General features: G+C 36.3%; 1 non-coding gene across 1 annotated transcript; it reads left to right on the top strand.

The window, feature by feature from the left end:
* Positions 1–1,369: 1,369 nt before the first annotated feature.
* TRNAG-CCC lies at positions 1,370–1,442 on the top strand. Its single transcript has one exon. It is a non-coding gene; the product is annotated as a tRNA-Gly (tRNA).
* Positions 1,443–9,058: the final 7,616 nt, after the last annotated feature.

The following is a 9,058-nucleotide window of genomic DNA, read 5'->3' as shown; positions in this document are numbered from 1 at the left end:
TATTTCTTACTGTGGGTCTCATTTAAAAAGCCATTGTTCTAAAATCTCTGTCCTCCAATGAAGTCTATGGTTTCTAAACTCTCCAACCATCTTTCCATATTATAAAAAATGTAATTTCAAAAGAGAAAACGCAAGTGCATAAAAGAAATCTGAAAATTACTTTCTACAAAATGTTGTCTGTTCAAGCTTGGATTTTTGTAGATGATTATGTTCTCCAGGATTTGTAGACAATGTACCTAGCCATTCTAACCCTTGCAACATCCATCAAAGACTAGGCATTCAAAAGTAAAGAAAGAAAAAAATATACTTATTCACTTTAATTATGTGATTTAATCCTCAGAGTCATCTCTAAAGTGAACACTACCACCCTGTTTTGTAGGTGGGGAAGGTGAAACTCTGAGCATTTAAGGAATTTTCCCAGTCACATATCTTATTAGTGGCAAAATGAGACTTGGAACCTAGGCTATCTATGTCAAAGTCCAGCATTTAGGTCTCCTGAGGTGCTATAATCTTATTAAAATGTTGAAAAATTAAAATTAAAAAGGGAAATAATGTAACTGATGCACAAAAATCAAGGATTGATTGTGTTACAGTCTAGTGAAATATAATTTAATTTTGGACTCTTATTTTCCCACTGAACCATACTGTAACTAATAGGTAATATTCTTTTGTGAATCAGAGTCTCAGCATTTGCATTTTCTTGTGGTTACATTATAAGAAACAATGTGCAATGTTTTGATTTCTTTGAACCCACAATCTAAGCTATTCAAAACCAACAAAATTCCACAAAGAAGGAGGAAAAAATAAATTTTAGAGAATTTTGGAAAGAACAGTATCAACTTTTTATAGCAATCATAAGAAAATCATCTACATTCGTATCAAATATCAGGTTTCCAGCTCAGGAAAAGAAAACTGCAGTACCTGCCATTTTAAATTACTCCTTGTCATGTTTTTATTTCTCCTCCTCCCCTGGGATGTTAATGTCTTGAAGAAATATGTGTGCACTCTGAAAATATTTCCTGAAGTCAGTGGATTCCATATGTTCCTAAGGAAACAAATTATTCACTCCATGGGTCATTCCTGGTGACATTCAGGTCTTCTAATCAGTACATTTAGGCCCTATGTACTTTGTATTTTCAGAGCTCTCTAATGTAGACCTACATAGAACTTAAGAAATATTCTTGACTCAATACTCCCTTAACCTAAAAGAACACACACGAAACACACACATACACTCTCTTTCGTACATATTTATACACACAAGCATATGTACAAAGCTGCATAAATATATATTGTCTATAGTTCAACAATAATCGATATTGGAGTTTTTGGATAATGATTTTTGAAAATTAAAACAGCTATTGGGACTTCCCTGGTGGTCCAGGGACTAAGACTTTGCACTCCCAATGCAGGGGGCCCGGGTTCGACCCCCGGTCAGGGAACTGGATCCCATATGCTACAACTAAAGATCCCACATGCTCTAACTAAGACCAAGTACAGCCAAATGAATAAATAAAATTTTTTTTAAAACAGCTATTAATATTTTGAACTACAATAAATGATAATCCCAAAAGCAAAGTTAGAAATATATATATAAGAAAATATACTCAATATCTTCAGTTCATAAATAAAGTCGATCATAGAGAAGAAGACAAAAATAATGAATTATAAGAAACTAATTTTGTTTGATTTGTGGGACTTTTCAATATTTTGTTTTTTACAAAATAAAGAGCAAGAATTGGAGTGTGACTTTTGCTTTCCTTTGAATGACAATAAGAGGCGCTGTTCTTGAAATACTTTCTTCATTTGGTTTCAGGGCATTGCTATCTTTCTGGCCTCAAAAATCTATAATGACTACTCTTTTCTGACTCTAATGTTAGAACTTTCCCAGAGTATTTTATTGGTCCTCTTCTTTGCCATCCTTAGAAAGTTCAATACTATCTTAGGCTTCATTTGTCATCAGTATGCCAAGAACTCCCAAATATATATCTTATTCATTTATTGTGCATATATTTGTTGATTGCTTATATAGCCCAGGACTCCCAAATATATATCTTATTCATTTATTGTGCATATATTTGTTGATTGCTTATATAGCCCAGAAAGTTGTATTATTTAGTTGGAACAAAACAGTCATTGCCATCTTGCAACTTAACATCAAGTACTGAAGACATTTATTTAATATGCAAATGCTTACAAAATGTAATCAAAGAACCATACATAATACCAGGAGGGGGAAAAAAAAAAAAGGACAAAAAGTAAGAGAATAACATAGGAGGAGAAAGGTCATAAGGTAGTCACAATTAAGTTGAGATCTAAAGGATAAGAAAATCTAGTCTAGCAATGAGCTAGGAGGAAACTGTTCAAGGGATTCTGGCATGGAACCCCTCATATCCTCATTTCTCTCCGAGCTGTGAACACACTCCAAAATTTGCCCAATAAACAAACATTGGCATATGTAACTTCCTTGATTTTAAGATGTATATAAATGAACTCTCTAATTTCCATGCAAATTCAGTTGTTTCTCCTCTCAGCTATTTCTGTCTTGGTTAATGGCACAACCATTCACCTCACAAGAGTCTCACAAGAATCTTTCTTGTACCTCACGTTTCACATAAATCATTCATCAAATTCTATAAGTTTCACTCCACACAGAAGGTGCTTGACAAGTATTTTTTTTGTAAGTACATGAATGAATCAGTAAACCAATGACTAAAAATCTTTGGGCTTCTGTTTATTGATGAGAAATTTTTACGTGCCACCCCTTAAAGTATCTTAATCACCAAGTGCCTGCTTCTTCTTCATTTAGAATGTATACTCTGTCTTTCAAAAGAACTTTCAAACTACTTTTTGTTGAACATATCACATAACTGCAAAACTGGGGAGAGAAACTAGTTCCTATCTTGCCACTGATCTCACTCAGTCTAAAATCAGTTCTTGATAAAGAGGATTTGATAGAGGCCACATCTTTACATTAGGAAGTATTGTTCTTGGGGAAGAGCACCAAAAAAGGGAGAAATAACGCTCATCTTCTGGGGCTTCCCTGGTGGCTCAGAGGGTAAAGCGTCTGCCTGGTTGGATCCCTGGGTTGGGAAGATCCCCTGGAGGAGGAAATGGCAACCCACTCCAGTACTCTTGCCTGGGAAATTCCATGGACTGAGGAGCCTGGTAGGCTACAGTCCATGGGTGGCAAAGAGTCAGACATGACTGAGCGACTTCACTTTCACTTTCTTTTCCTCATCTTTTACTATTTATACAGACAGCTCACATATTTATATTTCTGTCCATGCCTCTTCTCTGAATTACTCATCCATAGATATATATTCAACTGCCTACTTGCAATTTCTACTTAGATGTCCAAATAACTTCCTGAACATATATATCTGAAATGAACCCCTGATATTCCTCCCCAAACTCTGCTTCTCCAACACTCTTCATTATCTGTGTTGATAACAACTCCATCCTTCCAATTGCTCAAGATAAAAACTTTCTTTCTTAACCCTCCTCTTTTCTTATATCCCACACTCAATCTTTCTGAAAATCTTGTTGGCTGTACCTTCTAAGTAGATCCAGAATCTGAACAATTATCACCACCCTCACTCCTACAGCTGCCCTAAATCAACATTATCTCTCTTTGATTATTGCAAAATCTTCCCAAAGGGTTTCTCTTTTTACACTTGCTTCCCTACAGTACTTTCTCAAAACAGCAGTCAGAATAATATTTTTTGCTCAATATTCTTGAACGGTGCCATCTTACCTGGAAAAAAGAAAAAAGTGTGTTGGGGGGAGATTTTTCCTTTGTCTTCATTCATGTCTCTCTTCATTATTCTTGATTTGGCTGAAACATTTTAATCTATTGATCAACTTCTTCCTGAAACAAACTCCTTTGTTTTTTAAAAGACTACATCATCTCATTTCTATTCCTTTCCTTCATCATGGTACTTTCTTGATCTCCTTTGGAAGGATCATGATTTGAAGAAAGAGAGAGGGGGAGAAGGGGAAGAAAGAGGCAAGGAAAAGCTTCTGAATCAGAAAATCCACTTTCAAATAAAGACTCTACTTCTTTCAAATAAGACTTCTCTTCTTCTACAAGGCCTTATACCAGTTATTACCTTGTTTTTAACTTTCTTCATCTGTATATTTATACTGAAAATATGGAGCTAATAAGATTCTTGTGAGCATTAAATAGATAATATAACTAATTATCTATATCCCCTATGACATGACCAGGTTGAATGTCACAATGTCCTGAATTCTGGTTTAACTCAGTCGCCACTGGCAGACCAGCCTCCCTCTACATCAACTAGAGTTATCTCCCAATTTGGATCTTTATATCCTTTAAGTCTAACTCAAGCTTCCACGTCTTGTCAACACTCTCCACTCTAAGCACTGTGCCCCCCAGAATTCATGGTTTGTCATCATCAGTGAACCCAATTCTCAACCTCTTCTATTCCAATCCTCTTTATCATCCGATTCAGTCTACCTTGCATATTTCTCCACATTCCTTGCATTTTCTTCCACCCGCAGGAATGAGGTAGATATTCCCTCTGCCTTTTATTGCCACTTCCAAAAAAGCTTCCAGCTACTTCCAAGTACATGCGATCAGACTCTGATATGTGATACACTTTCCTTGTTTCAGACGCCTATCACCATCCAGGTTGCTTCCTCTTCTTCATCTTTCTCTTTACCACCAGCTCTGCGTTAATATTCTGGGAATTCCAATGCCTGTCTAACACATGATGACTTGATTCATTGACATCCCACTCATCCTATGCTGTTCTTCTACCACAGCCGTAAACCAAGCTAAACTGTGTAATGTTTCCCAAATATGCCCCGTGTTTTCCAGTCGAGGAATAATTGCTTAAGCTCTTTGTGTCTGCAATGGAACACTATCCTTTTCTTTTTCTATCTAGAAATTTTCTACTCAGCATTCATTGCCTACCCTTAATGACATTTTCCTCATGCAGCTTTTCTTAATCCTTTGGTTGTGAATTCTCTTTTCTGAAAATCTTGTGTCATTGTTATGAAAGTTAGTTTTTAATTATACTCTTTTGTTTTCTTATCTTATCTCCCTATGTCTTATACAGATGTTTGCTTTATAGTAAGCCATTAGATGGGGCTTCCCCGGGCAGCGCTAGTGATAAAGAAGCTGCTTGTCAATGCAGGAGACATAAGAGATATGGGTTTGATCCCTGGGTTCAGGAAGATTCCCTGGAGGAGGGCATGGCAATCCATTCCAGTATTCTTTCCTGGAGAATCCCATGGACAAAGGAGCCCAGTGGGCCACAATCCATAGAGTCACAAAGAGTCAAATAAAACTGAAGCAACTTAGCACACACTCTTGCAAGCCCTTAGATAGCAGGAATTAGTTCTTACCCATGGTGGCATTACTTGATACACCTGATTCAATTTCCTAAATATATGTTCAAGAACCCTTATTTAATTGGAGAATTACAGTTTCTTCATGATAGTTAATAACTTAAATGTTTTTTATCTTAATAAGCTGCTGGTTTCCATAAAGAAGATAGAGTCAGGAAAAGGCTAGAGTAGCATCTTTTTCAGATTCTGGTTGCCTACAACAGTGCTTTTATATTAAAACAATTTTTGCTGAATAAATGAATTGCTCTGTTTTCATAGGTCATGTTTTCCATGCACAATAAGCAAGACAGACCCATGCAAGAGGCAAACAATCTGCAAAAGTCTTGCAAGAAAAACAATAAACCTGAGTGAAAATAGTGGCAATTCTCTAAAATTATAATTCAAAACTTCATCAGTTATAAGAATCATTTTCAGAATATGTAAATGTCTACCAAAATGTAAATGTCTAAGCCCCAGACATACTAATTAAAATTTTAGCAAGTGAAACCACTGTTCAAATAACTTACAATCTGGGGCTGAGACAATTTTGGAAACATCTCCTATAGGAGACATGACTGATAGCTGGTTCCATTTCCTACCAGTAGATATAATCTCTGCACGTCATCCAAAGTAATTATATATAACATATCTTTTAAAAATCTGAGTGTTTGTAATCCGTGCATTAAGTAAACATCTAGGAAATATAATTGAGGCAGAATAATTAAATTTGCAGGTCAGTGATAATTACAAGTAAATACTTCAAAAATGAAATTTTTAATGTGGTTCTGCTTCATTTAAAATAGATTTAGATAATATTTAAAATGCTGGATGTCCCTGGTGGTTCAGAATCTGCCTACCAACAAAGGGGCACAGGTTTGATTCCTGGTCTGGGAAGATCCCACATGCCATGGAGCAACTAAACCCACGCACCACAACTACTGAACCTGTGCTCTAGATCCAGCAAGCTGCAGCTACTGAGCCTGCGTGCCACCACGCCTGAAACCCGAGCACCCTAGAGCCTGTGCGCCACAAAAAGAAACGCCCATGCGCCTCAACTAGAGAGTAGCCCCCACTCTCTGCTGCTAGAGAAAGCCAAGCACAGCAACCAAGATCCAGTGCAGCCAAAAATAAATAAATATTTTTTAAAATGCAAATTTGGTATATGAGAAAAGATTTCCAACCTAGTGTTTTTCCGGAGATTTGCTGAATACAAAAAGACTAGGAAATGTTAGTATGTATTTTATATTGTCTTTTCTTGGCTTGTCACGTATAATTGTGTCATATGAACAAGTCCAAGCCAAGGAGAGATAATTTAGCAATGTAAAAGTAACATGTCAGCTAAGGAAGATTATGTACAGTTACGTAAGACAGCCAACTGGAATTTCTGTTTTTCATTCGTGGAACTAATCACAGTGGAATAACACTAACTTTTACTTAGCTAATCCACATCTCCTCTATTTTCAGAAAAAAACTGAGCACCACACCTTGTTCTCAGAAAAGATTTAATAACCGAGAACTGAAGTGAGGTTGAAATGTCAAGTTGTATTTCTCATATTAAAATTAAAAGCGGTTGGCAAGGAGCAAAAACACTGGACATTGTTGATTCAACTGATCTAAGTTCTTGTGCTAATTCTACCCCTGAATTGCCGCAGGGAAAATGAAAGCTGTTTCAAATACTGCCGATATATTTTTATTTAAATAGCAATTAATAATGATAATAAAGACAAAAGTAAAACTTTGTTTCATATGTGATAGACATAGGAAACTCTGACCTACAAAGATAGAACAGAAGTCATTCATTCAACAAAAATAATTTGAGTATTAAATGATTGCAGCAGACACTCAGAAGACAAAAAAAAAAAAAAAAAAGATAACCCTCCAGCCCTTTGGATTCATGGTCTAACAGAGAAGAGATAAGCAATGAATATTTTATTAAACATCTATTGTGCAGTCATCTAACATGGGATGAGTTCTTGGTAGGCTTTTGTAGCCATAAAAAACTTGGAAGGAAGAGAGCAAATTTAGCTAGGTTTGAATATTAAATGAAAAGATAATAAAGTATCAGAAAGTATTATAAAAATGTTCTGAAGTAATAAACACCATATTTGCAATCACAAGACTTTGCGTTCATTGAGAGTCATATGATTTTTAAAAGCCACTTCAGTTCAGTTCAGTTCAGTCGCTCAGTCGTGTCCAACTCTTTGCGACCCCATGAATCACAGCACGCCAGGCCTCCCTGTCCATCACCAACTCGCGGAGTTCACTCAGACTCACGTCCATCGAGTCAGTGATGCCATCCAGCCATCTCATCCTCTGTCATCCCCTTCTCCTCCTGCCCCCAATCCCTCCCAGCATCAGAGGCTTTTCCAATGAGTCAACTCTTCACATGAGGTGGCCAAAGTACTGGAGTTTCAGCTTCAGCATCATTCCTTCCAAAGAAATCCCAGGGCGGATCTCCTTCAGAATGGACTTAGCCTTTCTAAAACAGGTTTCTCATGTTAGAAGTGGGGAAAATAATATCTACCTATCTCTCATGATTATTGGAGGGATTAATAATACCTGCAGAAGTGCTGTGAGAGATGCAAAGAGCCATGAATATGCTTTGGGTTCTTTTAGTTGGGGAAATGATGTAACTGGAAGACCCAGATTCCCTGGGAGCCATGTTTGGAAGATGGAAATTGACAGTAAGAAACTCAACTTGGTTGAAGTGAAGACTTTTTGGAAGTAATGTAAAGTCAAGTCAGATAGACAGAATTAGGGTCAAATTATTTTGTTGCAATCTTGAAAAGCTGTCTGGAGTTGTTTTAGTAAGCAGTGTTAAAGCACTCTAAGCCCTTGAAGTTGAGGGGAAATGGGGAAAGTCCAACCTGAATTATTTTCTGACAAAGCTATGCAGATGGCTCAAAAGAGGGAAAATATATCAAATAGTGAAAAACTGCCGCATTTTAGAAATGATTTCTTTGTGATCTGTGCTAGAATATTGTCTCTGATAATGGAAAAGAAGAGCTGTGTAATGACAGAATCAGCTTGGCAGAGTAGCTGACGTTGTAAAAGTGTGATATTCCAATAGGATACCCAAGATTCTATACTGTTGTTGGATCATGAATACAAATGGAATATAGAAAAGTAAAATCACTTCAAATGTTAAGGGAGTAGAGAAGCAGACAGGCAAGGGACTGCCAAAATGACAAAGTTTGTTTTAATCACACTGATATACTGTTAAAAATGAATGCAAAATTTGAGTATAATAGGAACATGGAAATCATGAGTATAGAATTGATAATGGAAATGCTAAGAAATTTGATTCGAATGTATGAGGGAGAAGAGCATAGGATATTCATATGTATAAGGGAATTGGTAAAAATCAGAATGCTTAAGAACTAACAAGGAACAAGAGACAGCAAGTAAAGGTTACAACTCTTTTAGTTATTTTAGCAATTTAAAAATATTAAAATTATTAAAATACTAACAATTAATAAAACCTTTAGCGGTATTAGGACAATAAATTGTAATGCTATTGAGCATATTTGCAGACAAAGTGAAAACAGGAAATTAAAGAAGTTCCCAAGAGGGACTGCAAGATGAGACCAATTTTTCCATTTTGTTTAGATATAAACACCTCCTATTCCTTTCTCTCTTTCCTACTAAGTAATGTTTATGTTTTCATAGTGGTACCATCTGAGGGGGCATTTGAGGAAGG

The sequence above is a fragment of the Oryx dammah genome, unplaced genomic scaffold (assembly GCF_014754425.2).
Source record: "Oryx dammah isolate SB20612 unplaced genomic scaffold, SCBI_Odam_1.1 HiC_scaffold_4, whole genome shotgun sequence".
Lineage (NCBI taxonomy): Eukaryota > Metazoa > Chordata > Mammalia > Artiodactyla > Bovidae > Oryx > Oryx dammah.
This window is presented reverse-complemented; position numbering and strand designations above follow the sequence as displayed.